The sequence below is a fragment of the Macaca mulatta genome, chromosome 14 (assembly GCF_049350105.2).
Source record: "Macaca mulatta isolate MMU2019108-1 chromosome 14, T2T-MMU8v2.0, whole genome shotgun sequence".
Taxonomy (NCBI): domain Eukaryota; kingdom Metazoa; phylum Chordata; class Mammalia; order Primates; family Cercopithecidae; genus Macaca; species Macaca mulatta.
In genome coordinates, this window is record NC_133419.1 from 76,830,546 (window position 1) to 76,854,471 (window position 23,926).

The following is a 23,926-nucleotide window of genomic DNA, read 5'->3' on the forward strand; positions in this document are numbered from 1 at the left end:
GAGGATTATGGAGAGGTAGGAAGGTAGATTTTTTTGAATCCACCAAAAAATATGGCAGGAAGAATGAACACAATTCAAGGAAATATTTCTGAGCATCTTGCATTCACCAGGCCCTGTCCAAGGAATGGTGATACAGGTGAATACATAACCACTTTTGTCTAAGCTCAGCCTTGCAAAAAGGCTAAGGTGTGTGGCCATAATTAAAAAAAGAAATAGACTATACCCAGGGTTAAACAAGGAGAACAATATATGGCAGGTACCTTGAGCAAGAGCGACATGCGACTAGAACCATTAGGAGTTTTGAGAGGTGACTTGAGATGAAGTTTGTAGAATGGGTAGGCTTTGGACAGCTGGGCACAAAGGAAGAAAAGAACCAAGGCAAGAAATCTCCTTGCTTGCAGAGAAGGCCAAGTGAAATTTTGGCTAGAGCATTTTTTTGTTGTTATTTGTTTGTCTGAGACGGAGCCTCACTCTGTTGCCCAGGTTGGAATGCAGTGGTGCAATCTCGGCTCACTGCAACTTCCGCCTCTTGGGTTCAAGTGATTCTCCTGCCTCAGCCTCCCAAGTAGCTGGGATTACAGGCCTGTGTCACCACACCCAGCTGATTTTTGTATTTTTAGTAGAGACGGAGTTTCACCATGTTGACCGGGCTGGTCTCGAACTCCTGACCTCAGTTGATCCACCTGCCTCGACTTCCCAAAATACTGGAATTACAGGAATAAGCCACTGTGCCTGTCAGCATTTGTTATTTATAGTGGGAGACAAGCCTAGAAAATAGCATTTGGGGTCAGCCTGGGACAGGTCCAACATGCCAGGGCAGATAACTTGGTTTGAATTTGGTAGGAAATGAGGAGCTGCTCAAGGTTTTTGATTAGAAACATGACATATTTAGCATTATGTTTTAATGTATAGTAATTCCATGGGTACAAGCAGAATTGAGGTGGGAAAAGATGGGGGAGCAGAGAGATCAATTTGAAGACTTAGGGGATCCCTTCTCCCTGACCATGTAGTGAAAACACTGTTTCTAAGACCAGCAGAGCCCAAGTGTCTGGCTTACTGCAGAAAGCCAACTTCAGTGGCTTGGGAGGAAACTCACACCTCACTCAGGGTTCCCACCCAGCTGGGAACTCACACATGTCATAGTGTACACAGCAGAGGTGCTGACAGAACCAGAGGACTGGGATCAGTTACATGGGGAGAGGAGCTGAGCTGCAGAGAATCATCACTGAAGACAGGAGGCCCCCAAAGAGCCCAAGGCAGCCTCCTTTCACCAGCTACATGGAGCTCAGAAGCAGCGGTTCAAGACTCTGGGAGGGCAGGAGGGTTCGGATTAGTGGAAGTGCGGTGCAGTCCCAGGATGTGAGGGTGGGGCAGGCGGAAGCAGGGGCGAGTCTGAAGGACCCAGCAACCCTCTTACAGAGAAGGTGGGCGAGTTCTGCATGATTACAGGGAGTGGCTCTGGCCTTTAGGCCCTAGATCCTGGAGTTGGGGGTTATGCTGCATTTCCTCTATTCTGTCACTGGCTGCATTAGCTGCCTGTGGCCCCCGACGAGCTCTTTCTTGTGTCCTCCCAATTTCTTTCTACTTGATTCATCACTTATTTGAGGCTCTCAGAGTCAGTGTTGGCCAAAGACTCTGAGAGTCTTTGACAATCTCTGGCCAGACATGTACATGTCTCCTACACCTTCTTTAAGACTAGAATACCCAGCACATTCCTGCTTGACAGTCTGTGAGCATCACAAGCTTTTATGGAAGTAAGGTGGCCTGGTGAAGTCATCATTCTTTATACAGCAAATCCTGTAGGTAACATAAACAAGTGAAAAGAAGTGGTTTAAGAGAAGGTTGCAGTGTTTTAATGGATATACTTTGTTTCTTTATTTCTACAAAGAAACATGCTGTTCCCCATTTTCTGAAATGCCTGACTCTAACCTTCAACTCCTTACTTTTCACAGAGATACTGGTAGTGAGAAATATTTCTCCCCCTAAAGAAAAACAAGAGTGCAGGAGTATGAGGACAAAGAGGTGTGGTACAGACTAGCGAGTTACAAAACACATATAGCACCTAAGAAGGACAAACAACGAATGACAGCCTAGTGTGGCCGGATCACCTGATTTTTCCACAGAAGCTGGAAACCCAGAATTTTATGTAAAATTTTCCAGTTTTAAAATACTGGGAAAGCAAATGTAAAAAAAGTATGTGGGGCGAACAAAGGAGGATCTCTGGGCCAAATCCTGATAATTTACCATCTCTGTCCTACAGGGTCAGGTCTAAGTTCATTAGCTTAGAACTCAAGCCATCCGTCGCCTGTCATTTATTCATCTCCCTCCACTTCTCGACTGCACGTTCACACTCTTCTCGCCACACCAACCCACCTGTGGTGCCACATCCTGATCTCTCCTGTCTTCATACCTCTGCATTGCTGGTCTCTGTCTGCAATGCATATTCTCCCTTTCTCTGCCTGGGAATCTCCTATGCAGTTTCTCATTACTCAGATCAATCCACACTTTCTTTTGACAACTACCCTTCTCTTTCTAAGTTTAGGTGCTCTTCATTCTTTCTATGCTTCCATAGTACCCTAAACTTATTTCATCCAGATCTCTTACCATACCATCCTGGAATTGCTGGTCACCTTGTCTGTTGTTCACCAGTCTGAGTACTCCCTGAGGGCAGGGACTTTCATAGTCTCTGACCTGAGAACCTAGGGTTTAGGGTGAGAAATATGCCAAGAAAGTGAAAGTATTTAATCAGATGGGAAAAATGAAAATTCAAATAAGATAGCCAGAAGCCTGAACATCGGAAGGTCTAAGAGGTGATAGCAGGTCATAAACAGAGGTCAAGCTCAGGATTCAGGAATCAGGATAATTAAAACAGGTTTGAAAGTGAAATGCGGTGAATGGTTTAAGATATAAGCTGTGGATGAGGTGAGGGTGTCTGGGGCCTGATTTTTCAGGGTGCTGAGAGTGTGACAGACACAGAGGTGGGTCTCACTGCCTTAATATGTTAGTACTGGGTTCTGCTACCAGCTTGATAGTTTGATGAGTTTCTCTGTTTCAAGGACTAATTTTCTCAGCAAACATATACTGGGCATCTACTCTGTGCCAGACACTGTCAGGCATCATAAATATAGAGAGGAATCAGATATGACCCATGTGCTTGAGCTTAAGGTCTAATGGAGGAAATGGACACATAAATAGATAATGAGAATAAAATGAAATATATACACAACAGAAAGCAGCACATGGGTACTATGATAGCACAGAGGAAGGGCTCCAGATTCATTAAGGCACAGAAATGGTCATTTCCCTGAGGTCAGACAGCTACAGAAGTGCAGGCCCAGAATTAGAGCCTAGCACTGTTAGACTTATAAGTCCAATTTTTTCCCACTGTAGGAAACTGGGAGAAGACAGAAATCACTTTATGGTTATGGAGAAAATTTATATGTGTCAGATTGGTTAAAATGCAACTGTATGGTTCTAGGTTAAAGTAGGTTAAGAGTGATAGTTGCAGCTGGGCGTGGTGACTCACTCCTATAATCCCAGCACTTTAGGAGGCTGAGGTGGGCGGATCACAAGGTCAGGAGTTCAAGACCAGCCTAGCCAACATGGTGAAACCCCATCTCTATTAAAAATACAAAAAGTAGCTGGGCGCGGTGGCTCACGCCTGTAATCCCAGCACTTTGGGAGGCCGAGACGGGCGGATCATGAGGTCAGGAGATCGAGACCATCCTGGCTAACATGGTGAAACCCCATCTCTACTAAAATACAAAAAAAAAAAAAAAAAAACTAGCCGGGTGTGGTGGCGGGCGCCTGTAGTCCCAGCTACTCGGGAGGCTGAGACAGGAGAATGGCGTGAACCTGGGAGGCGGAGCTTGCAGTGAGCCGAGATCGCACCACTGCACTCCAGCCTGGGTGATGGAGCAAGACTCCATCTCAAAAAAAAAAAAAAAAAAAAAAAAAAATACAAAAAGTAGCTGGGCATGGTGATGGGTGCCTGTAATCCCAGCTACTTGGGAGGCTGAGGCAGAATAATTGCTTGAACCCGGGAGGTGGAGGTTGCAGTGAGTCAAGATCATGCCATTGCACTCCAGCGTGGGCGACAGAGCAAGACTCCGTCTAAAAAAACAAAACAAAATAAAACAAAACAGTGATGGTTGCTCGAGATCTGGGAGGCAAAAGTGAATCAGCAGCCACTGCTCTCTGAAGATCATGGGGATTCATTACAACAAGAGGCGAGGAGGCACGAGCAAGTTCACTCTCCTCCACTCCATATCCAGCTTTTCCTGACTGCTGACCCTGTTGACCAATCGTAGCTCCAAACCTAGCACCAGACATTTGCAGTGGACCCACAGCCTTCTGTAGATGTCTCCATCAGCTCCTCCTCTGCAGCCCCTTTACAACCTTTGAGTGTGTTTGGCTGCTAGGATTGACTTCTTCAGTGACTCCATCGATCCCTGCCTCCCTCCAAGTTCAGAGTGGCACTTTCCCAGCTGCACCCACAACTGTATTAGTTTTAATTCGTATAACAAATTCCTTATGCATTACTTCATAGTAGTTCTGTTTCCTTAGATGAACACTGAGTGAAACAAGTAATTGAAGCCTGGATGTGGTGGCCCACACCTGTAATCCCAACACTTTGGGAGGTTGAGGTGGGCAGATCACTTGAGTACAGAAGTTCAAGACCAGCCTGGGCAACATGATGAAATCCTGCCTCTACAAAAAATACAAAAATTAGCCAGTCATGGTGGTGTGCACCTGTAATCCTGCTACTGGGGAGGCTAAGGTGGGAGGATCGCTTGGCCTAGGAGGTGAAGGCTGTAGTGAGCTGAGATGTTGCCACTGCACTCTAGCCTAGGTGACACAGCAAGACCCTGTCAAGAAAGAAAGAAAGAAAGAAAGAAAGAAAGAAAGAAAGAAAGAAAGAAAGAAAGAAAGAAAGAAAGAAAGAAAGAAAGAAAGAAAGAAAGAAAGAAAGAAAGAAAGAAAGAAAGAAAGAAAGAAAGAAAGAAAGAGAAGGAAGGAAGGAAGGAAGGAAGGAAGGAAGGAAGGAAGGAAGGAAGGAAGGAAGGAAGGAAGGACGGAAGGGAGGGAGGGAGGGAGGGAGAGAGGGAGGGAGGAAGGGAAGGAAGGAGGGAAAGAAAGAAAGGAAGAAAGAAAGAAAACGAAGGAAGGAAGGAAAGAAAGAAAGAAAAGAAAAAGAAAGAAAGAAACAAAGGAGAGAAAAGGAAAGAAAGAAAGAAAAGGAAAGGAAAAGAAGAAAGAAAACAAAAAAGAAGGTAATCGAATAGCTAGAACAATGGACTAAGGTCAGAAGTCTAGCTTCACCAACATATCTGTAACTCCAGTGCCCTGCATTTAGTAGTTCAGAAAATATTTGTTCAGTTGATTGACGTTCAGGTTGCTTTAGGTTCTTTAGTGGTACAGGTATCACTGCAAAGAACAGCTTCTAGGAAACTTTTGCTTTTGCTTCTGTTTCTTTTCCTATGGTCACTTCAAAGGTGTATAGTCATTTGTGGCCCAGGCTTTGAAGTTTTGACCCAGGACAATATCTGTTGTGTTGGCTTTATGTGCTCTTCATCTCTTGGGGTATGATAGATTTTCCTCTGGCTTCGATTTTTCCCACTCCGTCACCTTTAGTCTGTTACAAAAACAGAGAAAAACCTCACTCTTGTGCATTTACTCCAAAGAAAGTATTTCACACTCTAATCAGATCATCAAAAAGCACATATTGGGTTACCCTTATGGGAATGCTCCTCTGGCCTGGCTAGGCTGGAAGTGGGAGAAACAAAAACATCTGGAAATTGAGGCTCTGCTTACTTGGGCTGGATAGACAGCAATCAACTCTGAAACACTTAATTGCAGGGAAACTTTCTCTTTGCTACTTAGACCATTCAGCACTTGCTGGGAGAAGACATGTTACATGCTCACTTTATCTTCTGGAAAGCTGGATTAAATGTTATATTTCAATTAGAAAACCATTTATGGAATGTCTGTCCTAAACTAGTCCCTCTGCTAGTTGCTGGAGATAGTGCCTTGAGGTGTTTTCAGCTACCCAGGAGGGTAACACAATGAGTTACAGCACAAGTCAGCATATAGTGCTAGAAAAGAGGCATAAACAAGGGATTATGGAAAAAAGGAGGGGGCAACAGCTGATACAGGGGTGGTAGAGTAGGGGAAGAAACCTAAGAGAGATGTTAAAGGATGTATAGGCAGGGGAAACTAACAGTTATTAAGCACTGAGGTTTCACAGAGGAAGGTGAATAAGCCTAACAATCATGCACTGATAATCTATCCTGTGCCAGTCACTGAGCTAGGTAGTTTACATATTTTATCACATTAAATCTTCCCTAAAACTGGCCAGGTGCAGTGACTCACACCTGTAATCCCAGCACTTTGGGAGGCCGAGGTGGGTGGATTGCTTGAGCTCAGGCGTTTGAGACCAGCCTAGGCAATACAGCAAAACCCCATCTCATAAATAAATAAATAAATTTTCCCCATAACCCACCTGGAAGAAACTGAGGCACAAAGAGGTAATGTAATTTGTTTAAGAATTTGAAAGAGGTAGAATTGGGATTCAAATCTAGATTTCTCTGACTTCCAAGAACATTTTCTGCTCCCCCTTGTGCTTGGAGAATTATTTTCAAAAGACAGTGAGATGGATTATGAAGAACAAGAAGAAATTTGACAGACTTTGAAAGCCACAGAGGTGCAAGAAGGTGCTTGGCAGAGGAGTAATCAGAGGGGTACAGCCACAGGGCAGGGTGTGAAGGTGGCAAGGCTTATTTGAAGCATTGTAGGCAGTCTAGTGGGACTGTGGGAAGACACTGCCACATGCCCATACCACTGTCTTCTCAAATTCAGCAGGCCAATCATCAACTCAACACTGCTGGGGAATTCAGAGCTCAAAAAGCCTCAGTCCTTGCTCCCAAGGAGTCTCCAATCTAATTATGATCTGGTGAGATAACTGCCATTACTACTGGTTGCCTTGTATGTTTCAGCACAAGGGGTGTGTGTGTGTGTGCGTGTTTATGCACATATTCAAGCATTATTTGGACCATTTCCTTCCCATAATTATTTCTTGACACATATATACTCCCTGGGCTCTCCATAAGCGTGTGTTCCTTTATTACCTCTGCCTTCAGCAAGGCTTGAATTTGAACTACTGGACTTGGAGCGGTAAGTTTAAAGCCCATAGCATCTCAACAAGTGTCCTTTCAACCCAAGAAAGACCTGACTTGATCTTCCATTAGCTCGCTTAGAAAATAATGCTCAACTCTGGGGTTGCAAAGAAAAGATCTTAATTGGAACTGACAAGAAAGTGGACACCTTCTACCATTTCTCTGCAGACTTCACAAGTGCTCAACACTTCTTGAAAGAGAGTATGGCTCCAAGCCTTTCATTTAGCTGGCTGGAGCAGAGTTTTATTAAAAATGCACTTCATCTCTGGCAAATCACAGCAGAACATCATCAACAGCTGGAAACTCTCTGAGGTGAAGACAAGTTGGATATTATATTTGGATTTATAGCCCCATACCCCATGATAGCTGATTTCCATTTCTGACAGGGTTATTATTTCCATCTTTATAAAATATCTTGAATTTCACCTTGGATAATTACTGATTATCATCAACTCCTCACCTGAGGCATCTTAGCACTTGGGTGAACCTTTAAAAACAGGGCTTTTTTTTTTTTCCCCAAAAAATGAACTGGGGAAAACTCAGTGTGTGAGACTATGTCTTTATTTCTATTTTCATTTGCAATCCCCTTTGGTTTTCTGATGATCAAGCCATTCATCAGTGTCAATTCACCATCCAGAGTACAGGCATTGTTTTTGCCACTTGGGTTCCAACATGGATTAAATGGTAATAACTTGTGGTACTAAGTGTGGTGGTACTATGGTAAACATAGATCCAAAAAGTTCTAGGGCATAGATAAGATTTCAGTGGCCATGTAAGGTTTTTATTCAAGGATGTACATCACAATCTTCTAAAATTTAATAGAGCTCTTCAAGTTATTCTGACAAGTACTCCCAGTTGAGGACCACTAAGAGTCTAACATCCTTTATCTTGCTTTTCGAGATCCCCATTCTATGTGTACTTTTTTTTTTTATGTCTTCATGCCTTTGTTTTTCCTATTTCCTCTGCCTTGCTATCTTTGATACTCTCTCCTCACTACTCTGCCTAGTAAAATGCTGTTCACTTTATGAGGTCTAGCTCAAATGCCACCACCTCTGCTATGAAGCCTTTTGTGATAGAAAGAATCCTTCTTTTTATTCCCCTAGTCTCATAGCACAGCACCTTTAGGAACATCCTGTGTTATTACCTTCTTCTATAATGTATACAGCTATCTGCATGTCTATCTTCCCATCCCATCTTCCCCACTCAACTATGAGCCCCAGGAGAATAAAGGTTGTATCTTTTTAGTATTTTTTATACACAGGGTCTTGCTCTGGCACCCAGGCTGGAGTGCAGTGGTACAATCACAGCTCACTGCAGCCTTGACCTTCCAGGCTCAAGTGATCCTCCTGCCTCTGCCTCCTGAGTAGCTAGGACTACAGGTGTGTGCCACCATGCCTAGATACTTTTTATATATATATATGTGTGTGTGAGTGTGTGTATTTTGAGACCGTCTTGCTTTGTTGCCCAGGCTGGAGTGCAGTGGTGTGATCTCAGCTCACCGCAACCTCCACCTCCCAGGTTCCAGTGATTCTCTTGCCTCAGCCTCCCAAGTAGCTGGGACTACAGGCATGTGTCCCCATGCCCAGCTATTTTTTTTTTCTTTATTATTAGTAGAGATGGGGTTTCACCATGTTGGCCAGGCTGGTCTCAAATTCCTGACTTCAGGTGATCCACCTGCCTGGGCCTCGCAAAGTGCTGGGATTACAGGCGTGAGCCACTGCGCCTGGCCTCGATTTTTTATTTTTTTGTAGAGACAGGGTCTCACTATATTGCCCAGGCTGGTCTTGGAACTCTTGAGCTCAAGCAACCCTCCTGTCTCAGCCAGCCAAAGTGTTGGGATTACAGGTGTGAGCCACCTTGCCTGGCCTAAAGGTTGTTCCTTATTCATCTTCATGTCTCCAGGGCCTAGCATGGAATGGGGCCTGGTGCTCATTCTTTGAATAAATGAGGAAGCTGATACCCCCAAAAGTGAAGAGACTTTACATTGGTCCACTTAATTTAGTCAGATCTGGGCTTCCTCTGCATTTATTCAGTAAATTGCTTATAAAGAAACATGTGCAAGGATGTGAAGGAGAAGGACCTAAAAGGCCATGACATTAGTTTTAAATACTATTTCTAAAACATCACTTTCCCAACAAAAGCAATAATAGCTGGTTTAATCTGAATTAGTAATGAAAGAATGGATATCAACTTGAACTTGAGGATGCATTTTCAGGAAAGCAATCTCAAAAAGTTCTAAAACTTAATTGACTGGCTCAATCAGTGGAAGAAATACTAGCCTGAAAATTAGGAGACCTGCTTCCTGGTTCCTGCATGACTTAGAACAAATTACCTCACCTTTCCAGGTCTCAGACGTCTCTTATGTAAGATGAGGCAGTTAAAGTGGAATATCTCTGAGGTTTCTTCTAACTCTGAGGTTCTATATCCTTAGCCAGAATCATTAGTTGGCTGATGTCACGGTTTCTTTATTTTGGCTCTACTCCATATTTAGGAGAATGAAATATTCTTAATAAGATAGAGTTTCACAAAATACATTATGACATTATAATGATAATATAAATACCTAAAAGGAAACTTGGAAATAGAGAAAAGAAAAAAGAATAATCCATAGCTCCACTACCCTAATATGCTAATGTTTGGACGTATTTTCTTCCTTTTTTTTTTTTTTTTGGAGACAGTCTCGCTCTGTCACGAAGGCTGGAGTGCAGTGGCGCAATCTCAGCTCACTGTAACCTCTGCCTCCCTGGTTCAAGCGATTCTCCTGCCTCAGCCTCCTGAGTAGCTGAGATTACAGGTACACGCCACCACACCCAGCTACTTTTTGTATTTTTAGTAGAGATGGGGTTTCACCATGTTGGTCAGGCTGGTCTCGAACTCCTGACCTCATGATCCACCTGCCTCGGCCTCCCAAAGTGCTGGAATTACAGGTGTGAGTCACTACACCGGCCTCTTCCATTTTGTTTTTATATTCATATCCATATGCTTTTCATATGCTTTTCTTTTTTTTTTTTTTTTTTTCCTGAGACGGAGTCTTGCTCTGGAGCTGCCCAGGCTAGAGTGCAGTGGCCGGATCTCAGCTCACTGCAAGCTCCGCCTCCCGGGTTCCCGCCATTCTCCTGCCTCAGCCATTCTCCTGCCTCAGCCTCCCGAGTAGCTGGGACTACAGGCGCCCGCCACCTCGCCCGGCTAGTTTTTAAAATATTTTTTAGTAGAGACGGGGTTTCACTGTGTTAGCCAGGATGGTCTCGATCTCCTGACCTCATGATCCACCCGTCTCGGCCTCCCAAAGTGCTGGGATTACAGGCTTGAGCCACCGCGCACGGCCCTCATATGCTTTTCACATGCATATGCATATCATAAGCATTTTCCTTGATGTCAATTATTTGTAATGTTAATTTAAAATGACTCCATACTGAGTAGATGCTTGGGATAGGTAAATACTCTTCTATTGCAAGATAATTAGGTTGTCTTCAAGTTTTTGATAGCATTGAAATTCAAATCCCTGTAAATATAACTCTTTCCATCTTTTGGATTATTCCCACCAATAGGAATCCTATAGCAAAGGTACAGCAGAGGACAATATCTTTTCCTTCTACCCTTCTAAGCTCTGAAGTCCTGGTAACAAAAAACAGATTAACAAAAGAAAAGCATCCAAATCTACTTAATGTAAGTTTTACATGATATAGGAATCATCATAAGGAAATAAAGACCCAAATAAATAGTTAAACCTAAGCATTTTCATGCTAGGTTTGATGAAGAGTAGAAAGTACTGGAAAAGTATGATAGGACGAAAGGGATATAAACTAAGGTTAATAAACTAGGGGAAACTTAGCAAGGCCTGTTTGTTCAGATTCTTCTTGGTGTCCCTCCATCTTGGAGAAAAGGATGTTAGGGATAGCACCTCTCACAAGTGCTAAGAGGGTCCTATGACCTGCTTCAGGGAGAAGGGTGGGAGGAGGTCAGAGAGATCTTCCTGCATCAGTCATTTTCTCAAGCTCCTTCAGCTTAAATATTCAATATGCCAAAATGCCATATTTTGGGGTAGTGTGTTCTGAGCCCCATAGAAGGGTATGAACATTTGAGCGACTCTTATTATACATTTCCATGGTGTATTTCAGTGAGCGACTGTGATTTTGCTCTGCAGCATTCTTTCACCTTCCTCTGACAGCAGTACCCCAGTTTTCCTAAGGGAAACCAAGCCCACCTTCACACTCACTCCATGTCCTTTGGGAATAAATGACTTTACCCACATCGCTTCCTCTCTCCCCAGAGTAACATGTGGTTCAGATCTGGCAGATCAGGGCATTACATGCCCCTGTCTACAGTTCAGGGATGGGCATGTGACCCAGATGGAGCCCATAGCAACAGAGCAAGGAGATTTTGGTAAGACTGTTCATGAGATGGTAGGTGCTCTTTTCTGCTAAGGCTGTAAGCAGGGTGCATGATGTAAAACTGGGGCTGCTGGGAACCAACAGATGGAACCTGATTATGAAGCGAACACAGAAGGCAGAGCTCAGAGGTGAGGAGATACTAAGACTAGCTCTGTTTGAATCCCTAGATTCAGTAATGCCTGAAGCCAAAACTATCCCAGAACTTTTCAGTTAGTGAACAACAAACATTTTCTTTCTTTTTTTTTAAGAGACAGGGTCTCACTCTGTCATCTAAACACAACATAGCTCACTGTAAGCTCAAATTCCTGGGCTCAAGCCATCCTCCTGCTGTAGCCTCCTGAGTAGCTAGGACTAGAGGTGCACATCACCATGTCCAGCTAATCCATTGTTTCTTAAACCCTTTCATTCATTCATTCATCGTTTGTCACCAAAAGAAAAACAAAGCCTTATTGGTATAGATGGGCTTTTTGTTTTCTTTTCTCTCTCTCTCTCTTTTTTTTTGAGGCTGGAGTGCAGTGGCATAAACACGGATGTCTCATTTCAGCCTCCACCTCCTGGGCTCAAGTGATCCTTCTGCCTTAGCTTCCTAAGTAGCTGGGACCATGAGTGCATGCCAACAAACATGGATTTTTTTTTTTTTTTTTTTTGTAGAGACAGGGTTTTGTCATGTTGCCCAGGCTGGTCTCAGATTCCTGGGCTCGGGTGATCCTCCTGCCTCAGCCTCCCAAACTGCTGAGATTACAGGCATGAGCCACCATGCCTGCCCTGTTTTAATTTTTAAAAAATTAATAAACTTTATTTTTTAGAGAAATTTTAAGTTCACAGCAAAATTGAGGAGGCTGTATACATCCCATCTCCATACATGCACAACCTGCCTCACTATCAACATCCTGCACCAAAGTGGTATGTTTGCTACAATCAATAAACTTACACTGACATATCATCACTCACTGAAAGTCCATCATTTACACCAGGGTTCACTCTGCGTGTTGTCCATTCTATGGGTTATGACAAATGTATAATGCCATGAATCCACCATTATAGTGCTTTTTACTTTTATTGAGATACAATCCATATAAAGCACATAAATCATTTTTGTATAGTCTAATAAACTTTTACATATGCAATATCTATACATATAGCCCCTACCCAGATCAAAATGTAGAACATTGATAGCATCCTAGTGGGCTCCCACATGCTCTAGTGGTAACTCCCCAAAGGTATTTACTATTCAGACCTCTATCACTATAGATTATTTTCAACTGCTTTTGAACTTTATATAATATAAATGAAATCTCACCCTTTGATATCCAAGAATTATTTTATTTTTGTTTTTTAAGCCATATGCATGAATACGTTCTATGGTCATCAGGGCATATTTATTAGTAGCTAAATCTTCTACATTTTATCTCCAGCATTAGATCATGGTAACTGACATTCAGAATAAACTTTTTTTTTTTTTTTAAGACAGGGTCTCACTTTGTTGCCTAGGCTGGAGTGCATTGGCATGATCATGGCTCACTGTAACCTCAAATTTCTGGGCTGAAGCAATCCTTCTGCCTCAGTCCCAAGTAGCTAGCACTACAGGTACATGCCACATACCTGGGTAATTTTTAAAAAATGTTTTTGTGGAGATGGAGTCTTACTATGTTGCCCAGGCTGTGAATAAACACTCTTAAAATGCTGCAAGGTTCAATTTATTAAATATATTCAATACACTTTTCAAGCATCTACAATTTGCCAAGCACTATATTAAAGGCTGGATATAATAAAAAAGGGGTATAGTTCCTTCCTTCAAGGAGCTTTGGCATTGGCAACTACCATGGAAACAAGCAATTATATTCTATATTATTAAAGAAAGAATAAATTTCATTCATTATCTGATACTGGGAAAGTAGGGGTATAGACTTGAGGAAGAACGTTCATTTACTGAAATATTTATTGTGTCCGTGTAGGTCCTAGGCATGGAGAATACAAAGACTCTTGGCCTATGCCTTCTAGAAGCTCCCTACCTGCTAGAAGTAATTATTATCTCAATACAGTCTGATAGTTACCTAAAGTGTTGCATGAAACAGGTGCCTTGGGAACCTACAGGAGGAAAACTCACTGTGGCTGGTGTGGGAGGAGGGGAGGCTTCTAAAAAAGAGGGAATTTGGGCAAAGTCTCTTGGATAAAGGGCATAGTGCAGTGGGAGCATCCCAAATATTGATCGCCATACTTCCACTATTACACTCTTATTCTCATTCTCACAGTGTCAAATATTATGTCTAACATTTGAAAATGGCCTGGCATTTTCTCGTAAAATTGAACACATGAATATTTAACTTTAGGAGAAAAGTTGACCCAACAATTTCACTCTTGGGTTCAAATGACTTAGAGAAATGCATAATTTCAATAGGAGGCATGAACAAGAATATTCAGAGCAAACTGTTCACATGAACAAAAACAACAAAATGTTCATCAATGGGAGAATGGCTGAAAAAATGGATAAATTCACACAATGGAAAAACAACGGTTAGAATAAATGAACCACAGCAACATGTGATAATATGGATGACTCTTAGCAATATAAATAAAAATAGTAAATAAATTCTAAAATATTACATACAGCATCACATACTTTTTATGGTATAGAATTTTTTCTTTTTTTTTGAGACAGAGTCTTGCTCTGTTGCCCAGGCTGGAGTGCAGTGGCGCGATCTCGGCTCACTGCAAGCTCCGCCTCCCAGGTTCACGCCATTCTCCTGCCTCAGCCTCCTGAGTAGCTGGGACTACAGGCACCTGCCACCACACTCGGCTCATTTTTTGTATTTTCAGTAGAGACGGGGTTTCACCATGTTAGCCAGGATGGTCTCGATCTCCTGACCTCGTGATCCGCCCGCCTTGGCCTCCCAAAGTGCTGGGATTACAAGCGTGAGCCACTGTTATGTTAAATTAACATATGTTAAAATTTAATTAAAATGCAGTAAGAAAAACACTTTTTTGGGGAACATAGTTCTATAATTTTTTTTTTTTTTTTTGAGATGGAGTCTCGCACTATTGCCTGGGCTGGAGTGCAATGGCATGATCTCAGCTCACTGCAACCTCTACCTCCTGGGTTCAAGCGATTCTCCTGCCTCAGCCTCCAGAGTTGCTGGGATTACAGGTGCCTGCCACCACGCCTGGCTACTTTTTTGTATTTTTAGTAGAGATGGGGTTTCACTATGTTGGACAGGCTGGTCTCGAACTCCTGACTTTGTGATCCGCCCACCTCAGCATCCCAAAGTGCTGTGCCTGGCAGTTCTATAAATTTTAACGAAGTTTTTATAACTACCACTACAATCAAAATACAGAACAGTTCCATCACCCTCCCCCAACTCCAAACCCTTGGCAGTCATTTATCTGTGTGCTGTTGCAATATTTGTACCTTTTGGAGAATGTCATATAAATGGAATCATATATATGTAATCTTTGGATATTGGCTTCTTTTACTCAGAATAATGCCTTTGAGATTCACCCAATTTCTTGTGTGTTTCTTACCTCTTTTTTTTTTTATTGCTCAGTGGTATTCCATTGCATAAATGTACCACAGTTTGCTTGTTTACCCACTGAAAGACATCTGGTTATTTCGTTTTTGGTGAACATGAACTGAGCTGTTCTAAACACTCATGTATGTTTTTATGTGAACTTTTTCATTTCTCTAGGCAAAATGTGTACGAATATTATTGCTGAGTCATATGGTAACTGTTTGAAAGTTTATAAGAAAATGCCAAACTACTTTCTAGAGTGGCCATACTATTTTGCATTCCTATCAGTCATGTATGAGAGTTCCAGTTGCTCTGCATCCTCACCAGGAGTTGGTGTTGTCAGTGTATTTTATTTCAGCCATTCTGTTAGGTGGGTAGTGGTATTGTATTATGATTTTATTCAATTTAAGAGGCGGGGTCTCACCATATTGCCCAGGGTGGAGTGCAGTGGCTATTCATAGGCACAAGCACGGCACACTACAGCCTTGAAATCCTTGGCTTAAGTGATTCTCCTGTCTCAGCACCTGGAGACAGCCTCTGCACCCAGCTCTGACATTGTGATTTTACTTTGCATTTCTCTAATGGCTAATCATGTTCAGCATGTTTTCTTGTGCTTATTTGCCATCTATATATTCTCTTCGGTGAAGTGTCTTTTGCCTATTTTTAAATGGGGTTGTTTTCTTACTTAGATACAAGTCTTATGTTTGATAAGCGTTCTGCAAGTATTTTTCTCCCAGTCTGTTGCCCACTGTTGCATTCTTTTATTTTTTATTTTTTTTTTTTTTGAGACGGAGTCTCGCTCTGCAGCCCAGGCTGGAGTGCAGTGGCCCGATCTCAGCTCACTGCAAGCTCCGCCTCCCGGGTTTATGCCATTCTCCTGCCTCAGCCTCCTGTGTAGCTGGGACTACAGGCGCCCGCCACCTCGCCCGGCTAGTTTTTTTGTATTTTTTAGTAGAGACAGGGTTTCACCGTGTTAGCCAGGATGGTCTCGATCTCCTGACCTCGTGATCCGCCCGTCTCGGCCTCCCAAAGTGCTGGGATTACAGGCTTGAGCCACCGCGCCCGGCCTGCATTCTTTTAATGGTGGCTTTCACAGAGCATTGCCCTGGCAGCTTTGTAACAAATCAATTGACCTCAGACCACCACTTACAGAAAGATAGAGTATATTTACTTTTCCCTATTCCTTCATTTAGGTACAGCTAAAAACCCTGGACACTATATGTAAAACATTATACATAAAACAAACATAAGAAGAATCTGAAAGGTGACTAGAAGGCAGACCACCTAAGGACCTGGGACCCAAGGAATACTCAGTAGTGAGTTCCCTGGGTTTTCTCTTACATATCCCAGATTGGGTACTGGAAAAGCTGGCAACCCAGAAATGCTGATGGGCACAGCATTTTTTCTTTTTTTTTTAAAGCCCTTGGAAAAGCCTGCTCTGTCTAGTTAAAGGACTGGGAAAGGAGCAGCTTTGCAAGACAGAACATTTTTAGATGATAACATCTCTACTCCAGATAAGTACCACCGGAAAAAAACTACAACCCAACCCCCACCCCACCAGCAAAGGCCAGGTTCTAATGAGACCACCCAACTGCCTTTCTCCATTTCTGGGTTCATGTCAGAGAAGACAGAGGGGGAAGCTTAGACTTTTATCCTCAATGGACAGTAACAAGGCCCTCTTCTAATACTTGCCTCTCACCCTTGTCAGCCCACCACATGTAAAACACGGAATTTCACCTGTACCTAGTGGCAAAGAGGTGCCCTTCCCTTCTCAGGTGGAATGGTCAGACAAGGCCAAGTGGAGAGTTGGGACTTTTACCTCCAACCAGTGGTAATGAGGCCACCCCCAAATCCCCACCTAGCTAAACTGAAATGTATGCATTTCTCAAAATTCTTATGTTTATGCCTGTAAGTTGGCCATTGCTATTTCTTTCTTGGATTTGAATAGCCTTTCCTCCTTTGTCTGTTGAACTTCTATCTTTTAAGGCCCTACTTGAATGTTGTCTTCTTGGTGACTTTTCCTTACTAGCTCCTAGGAAGAATTAACGGCTCCTCAACTCTTTTCTTTTTCTTTGTTTTGAGACAGTCTCACTCTGTCGCCCAGGCTGGAGTGCAGTGGCAAGGTCTCCAGTCACTGCAAGGTCTGCCTCCCGGGTTCATGCCATTCTCCTGCCTCAGCCTCCTGAGTAGCTGGGACTACCGGTGCCCACCACCACGCCTGGCTAATTTTTTGTATTTTTAGTAGAGACGGGGTTTCACCGTGTTAGCCAGGATGGTTTCAATCTACTGACCTTGTGATCCACCTGCCTCCGCCTCCCAAAGTGCTGGGATTACAGGAACTCTTTTCTACAACTTGCTAATACTGGCTGGGTGCAGTGGCTCACGCCTGTAATCCCAGCACTTTGGGAGGCGGAGGCGGGTGGATCACCTGAGGTCAGGAGTTGAAGACCAGCCTGGCCAACATGGTGAAACCCCATCTCTACTAAAAATACAAAAATTTGCTGGGCGTGGTGGCACGTGCCTCTAATCCCAGCTACTCAGGAGGCTAAGGAAGGAGAATTGCTTGAACCCAGGAGGCGGAGGTTGCAGTGATCTGAGATCGCGCCATTTTACTCCAGCCTGGGTAACAAGAGCGAAACAAAAAAAAATTAATAATAAAAATTTAAAAAAATAAAAACAACTTGCTAATACCATGAACACCATATTATATGGCAATTATCTGTGTATGTGTCTGTCTCCCCCACTAGATTATGAGTATGTGAAGGGCAGTGGATCATGTTTAGTAATTTGTTTCTCCAGAGCCTGACAGAGCTTCACCCACAGTGGGTGATGATAAATGAACTTTATATGTAAATTCTTTAACTGAAATTATTTTTAGAAGGAAGAAAATATATAGCTAGCCTTTAGAATTATTCTCATGCTTAACATACTTTTTGGTTACCCAAAGCCTCTGCTTTTACCATGTTAGTATGAAGCTGGTATGCTGTTCTATATAGTTTGTTTTCAGATTGATCTTTTTCCCCTTTAGTTCCTTCTATGCACATGTATCATTTTGTTTTTTTAACTTGAATATTCATTCATCTAAAAAAGGTATCATGACACGGCTGGGCACAGTGGCTCACGCCTGTAATCCCAGTACTTTGGGAGGCAAAGGCAGTGGATCACCTGAGGTCAGGAGTTCAAGACCAGCCTGGCCGACATGGTGAAACCCCATCTCTAGTAAAAATACAAAAATTAACCGGATGCGGGGGCACGAGCCTGTAATCCCAGCTACTCGGGAGGCTGAGGCAGGGTAATTGTTCGAACCTGCGAGGCGGAGGTTGCCGTGAGCTGAGATCATGCCATTGCACTCCAGCCTGGGTGACAAGAACGAGACTCTATCTCAAAGAAAATAAAAATAAATAAATAAATAAATTAATTAATATTCATCCATCTAAAAAAGATATAATGACATGGCCAGGCGTGGTGACTCATGCCTGTACTCCCAGCACTTTGGGAGGCTGAGGTGGGAAGATCACGAGGTCAGGAGTTGGAGATCAGCCTGGCCAACATGGTGAAACCCCATCTCTACTAAAAATACAACAATTAGCCGAGCATGGTGGTGCACACCTGTAGTCCCAAGTACTCGGGAGGCTGAGGCAGCAGAATCGCTTGAACCCGGAAGGCGGAGGTTGCAGTGAGCCGAGATCGTGCCACTGCACTCCAGCCTGGGCAACAGAGTGAGACTCTGTCTCAATAAATAAATAATTACTTGGTCTCAAACACTGGCTATATTCTATGGAAAATAAAGAACGCCTCTGAGAGCAGAACCTAGAGGCTTGAGGGTAGAGTCAAGAGCTGTGGAGAATCATTCCTAGAGATCATTCCTGATCAAGGAACTAGCATCAGAACTGTTATGAACCAGTGGTCCTGGCATGCCTCCTTTATTCCCCCTTTCTGATTAAGGTCTACAGTGGTTTTTCCATACCTGTCCCACCATTGTACGTTGGATGCATGGGGAAAAGATAACTTGTCTCTTTAGTTCCTGAGTCTTTACATTGAAAGCAACTGCACCTAAGAAACCTAACCCATATCTGGACTTGATTTAGGTGACAAGATCCTGGATCTCAAGCCTAAGCATGTTGCCAAAATGGAAAGACTTTGGGTGGTAGGAATGAGTGCATTTGCAAGTGGGAGGGATATGAACTGTTGTGGACAGAAGATAGACTATGGCAGTTGATATTTCTAAAAATGAGCATGGTAATAGGTGTTCCAGGATGCTACTATGCTTCTATCAAGAGATAAAATCTATTTCCCCTTTCCTTGAACCTGGGTGGGCCTGTGACTGATTCCAGACAACAGCCAATGTCAACTGCTGGTCTTATGAATGAATGAGCCCTCATATGATCCCAGACCTCAGTCTTCAAATTTCCCTTGCTGATGTCAAGAGGAACAGAGATTAACTGTCCCCACTAAGTCCCACCCAAATTGGAGATTCATGAGCAAAACAGATAATTTAGGCCACAGCAATGGTTATGGAATCATAGATAACCAGACCTCCTTAACACCTGTGTGTTCGGGGGAAGAGTCTTCTGGTGATATTTGTATTTGGACAAATGATTTTTCTCTAGGGCTTGGTTTCCTCAACTGTAAAATGGAACAATGATTACTAAGTCATAGGAATGCTATAAGGTTTAAATAAGATAAGCAAGGTGTTCTTCTCATAATGAGTCTGTAATAAATGCTACATAGTATTACTTCAACTTATTCCCACCAGTTGTTCTAGCTTTACTGCTGTACAAATTCACCTTCATAGTATGTGAGTTTCATACACATTTATACAAATATATAAAATCTGATTTTATATCTAAATCTCTCTGCATACATATTGCAACATTACAGCTTCTGTAACACTCTTTTGGATCACTTGCTCTGGGGCAAGCCAGTTATTATATCCCAAAGATGCTCAAGCAGCCTTATAGGGAGGTCTATAGTGAGAAACTGAGGCCTCTTTCCTTGCTAACTTTCCAACCAATGTGAGGTACCTTGGAAGCTGATCCTCCAGCCCCAGTCAGCCGTCAGATAGCTGCAACTGCTTGGAAGACCCACGCCAGAACCACCCAGCTAAGCCACTCTTGATTTCAATACAAACGGCAAAAACGTATAAAACTTTAAAAAATTATTCTTGTTTTAAGTCACTAAAGTTTGGGATAATACTTCTTATGCACTAAGAGTTGACTAACAGCTATATCAAACTTGGGGAAAGATAGGAAACTGATCACAGGTTGAGAACTATTTCAGGGTCGACGGAAGGACAGAGATGGTTGAATAAACTTGAAAGTACTGATTGAGACTGAATTTGAAATAAATAAAAATGGGGTCCAGGATAGAAAGGAAAGAAAGTAAATCCAGCAAAGGGGAACAGATTTTTTTTTTTTTAATTTTTATTTATTTTTTTGAGATGGAGTTTTGCTCTTGTTGCCCAGGTTGTGCAATGGCATGATCTCAGCTCACCACAACCTCCACCTCCTGGGTTCAAGCTATTCTCCTGCCTCAGCCTCCCAAGTAGCTGGGATTACAGGCATGTGCCACCACACCCAGCTAATTTTGCACTTTTAGTAGAGATGGGGTTTCTCCATGTTGGTCAGGCTGGTCTCGAACTCTCGATCTCAGGTGATCCGCCCACCTCAGCCTCCCAAAGTGTTGGGATTACAGGCGTGAAGCACTGCACCTGGCCAGGGGAACAGATTTCTATGTATTTTGCCAGACTACAGGTAGTTATACTCATGTCTAATAGGATAGTAAGTCTTAGTTTTTCTTCTTTGGTTGAGTGTAGAGTGGCTCTCATTTTATTTACCACACATTTCCTGGAGTGAAAGTGCCTTTTATTTAAAATCATGGCTCTGTTACTTACAAGCTTGTTACCTTGGGCCAGCTATTTAACCTCTCTATGCCTTAGTTTCTTCATTCATAAAATGGGGATAAAACTGTATCTGTAAGGTTTTATCAGGGATTAAACAAGTTAATGTGTATAACATGATCTGGAATACAGAAGGCTCTATATAAATATTAGCTATTATTCTTATTATATGCTAGACTCTATAGTACACAGATCTGATTGGTCCCTCTCCTCAAAGAGCTCGTTGTCCAGTCAGGAAGATTTTCTTTTTCTTTTTTTTTTTTTGAGACAGGGTCTTGCTCTGTCACCCAGGCTAGAGTGCAGTGGCACAATCTTGGCTCACTGCAACCTCCACCTCCTAGGTTCAAGTGATTTTCCTGCCTCAGCCTCCCGAGTAGCTAGGACTACAGATGCATGCCACCATGCCTGGCTACTTTTTCTATTTTTAGTATAGATGGGATTTCTCCATGTTGGCCAAGCTGGTCTTGAACTCCTGACCTCAAGTGATCCACCCACCTCGGCCTCCCAAACTACTGGGAATACAGGCATGAGCCACTGCTCCCAGCCAGGAAGATTTTCAAATAAATGGCCATAATTCAGTGTTCTGAGCTCTGTAACAAGGTGTACAGTAAGCAGTGGGGGAGCAGGGATGTCTGTCTTATCCTAGAGGGAAAGACAGGGGCGGGATAAGCTTGAGGAAAAAGTTCGAGTCTAATCCTTAGGGAAGAGCATGTTGGGAACATTTGGGACTAGAAAGCAGTCACAGACAGCACGGGAAAGGTAGTTTCTGGCTGCAAAACAAATATGGTTAGGAGAAAAGGGAAGATGTGAACTGTAGTATGTAATGACCAGCCCCATCAACATCACCTGGGGGCCTGTTAGGACTATAGGATCCAGGCCTTACCTATTATCTATACTACCAACATTTGCATTTTAACAAGATCCTCAAGTGGTTCCTTTTGAACATTAAAGTTTAGAACCACTGGTCTAGAGCATAGGCTCTAGAGCCAACCTAATCAAGTTTAAATCCCAGCTTTACCTTTTTTTTTCTTTTTTAAGACAGAGTCTTGCTCTGTTGCCCAGGCTGGAATGCAGTAGAGTGATCTTGGCTCACTGCAACCTCCACCTCCCTGGTTCAAACAATTCTCCTGTCTCAGTCTCCCGAGTAGCTAGGATTACAGGCACATGCCACCATGCCCAGCTAATTTTTGTATTTTTAGTAGAGGTGGGCTTTCACCATGTTGGCCAGGCTGATCTTGAACTCCTGACCTCAAGTAATCCACTCGCCTCGGCCTCCCAAAGTGCTGGGATTACAGGTGTGAGCCACCATTTACTTATGTGTGACTTTAGGTAAGCTATTTTACTTCTTTCCTAGGCCTTAGTTGCCTCCTTTGTAATTAGAGATAATAAAAGTTTCCACCTTGTAAAGTTGTTCTAAGGACTGAATTAATATGTAAAATGCTTAGACCAGTATGTGGCACTTAGTAAACACAAGGATTGACTATAACAATTCATCACTCATATGCTACTTCTTAAAGTCAGGGTCAGTTTTTTAAGCCCCTTGTCTTTCAATTTCTACTCCACTGTAGAGGAGTAGACATTCATTGTAGAGGAAAGGACACCTGGAGATCAGAAGACCTGGTATTACAAAGCCTAGCTCCCTTCCAATTCCTAGCTCTGTGAAATCCAGGGAGTTCTTGGAACATCTGTTTTTCTCATTCATAGTATGAAACACCTTAATCGTACATGTCGCACTGAAATGTTGCGAGGCTCAAATGAAAGTGCAAAAATCCTCTATGAAGATTTCACTTACTATCTTTCCAAGAGTTCTTAAGCAGCTGGATGCATAGGAAGATCAGGGAGACAGTGGAGGAAGGGCCTGGTGATTAATATGTTCCACTTTACGATTTTCTGAAGGTGTAGGTTGGGTTTCAACAACAGTGATTTTCCTAGACTTCGGAGAGTATTTTTAGCTAATGGGCAAATAGTAGTAGAAAACTTAAATGCTGTTATTTACCTTCTCTTCCTAACCTACAGTTCCACTCAAGAACATGAAGAGTCTCATACGTTTGTATAGTGGTTCACAACTTACAACGTTTATGTGGTGCTTCACAAGATCCCTATAGGGTAGTATTAACCCAATTTTTCAAGAAGGAAACTATGTCTGGAAATTGTAGAATGCATATTAAAAACTCTTTCTGAAGAGTTTCTACCGGATCCGATGTTACCCAAAGTAAAAAATTTAAAGAGGGAAGTCAATCACAAGATTTCATTGAATCTTCACTATCAGGCAACTGGCTTCGGTTTTATGGCCGCAAATAACTCTATGTTGGGCCCCCTTTCTCACCTGTAAAATAGGAACAAGACCTTTTCCACAAATAAAATAAGAACAAAGGTAGAGGGTGAACCTACCACGTCGTAGGGCCTCAAATAAATTCCTTCTCCTTCTTGCCCTTGACAGAGATAGCACGGGATATCACTACCATTCCCATTTCATACGTGGAAGAAACCGAACTCGAGAACGTTCGGATTTCCTCTTCTCTACTTGCAACTCCGTAACCCGCAAATCGGCTACGGACAACTGCGATGTCCACTATGTTAGTTCTCGTAGCGTGGATTCTCTCTCCTCAAGATGCCGTCTGGGGGGCTAGAGGCCGCTAATAATTGCCCTCACTATCGAAGAAACTCGATCCTAATCCTCGACGGCACTTCAGGAACAAAGCTGCTCTCCCATCATCCCTAACCTCGCTACAGTAAAGGTCGCAGCAAAACCCCTGCTACACCCGCTAGCGCCATCTTGGCCGCTACGTGTGACGCCACACGTAGCAGAGAGGGCAGCCGATTGGCTGGGAGAAGGCAGCCCAGGAGAGGCGCGCGAAGCCAGAGACAGGAGGGTATGTAGCAGAAGCCAAGAGAACTACAATCCCGGCCTTCCTTGCGCGTACGACAGCAAACCCGAAGCGAAAGAGGTTGGAG

At 43.0% G+C, this 23,926-nt stretch overlaps 1 long non-coding RNA gene across 1 annotated transcript; it reads right to left on the reverse strand.

The window, feature by feature from the left end:
* Window positions 1-864: 864 nt before the first annotated feature.
* On the reverse strand, window positions 865-23,762 carry LOC106993391 (uncharacterized). The gene is made up of 4 exons (XR_013404179.1): window positions 23,363-23,762; window positions 4,753-5,635; window positions 2,605-2,699; window positions 865-1,797 (listed from the first exon to the last, which is right to left on the reverse strand). It is a non-coding gene; the product is annotated as an uncharacterized LOC106993391 (long non-coding RNA).
* Between the last annotated feature and the right edge of the window lie 164 nt (window positions 23,763-23,926).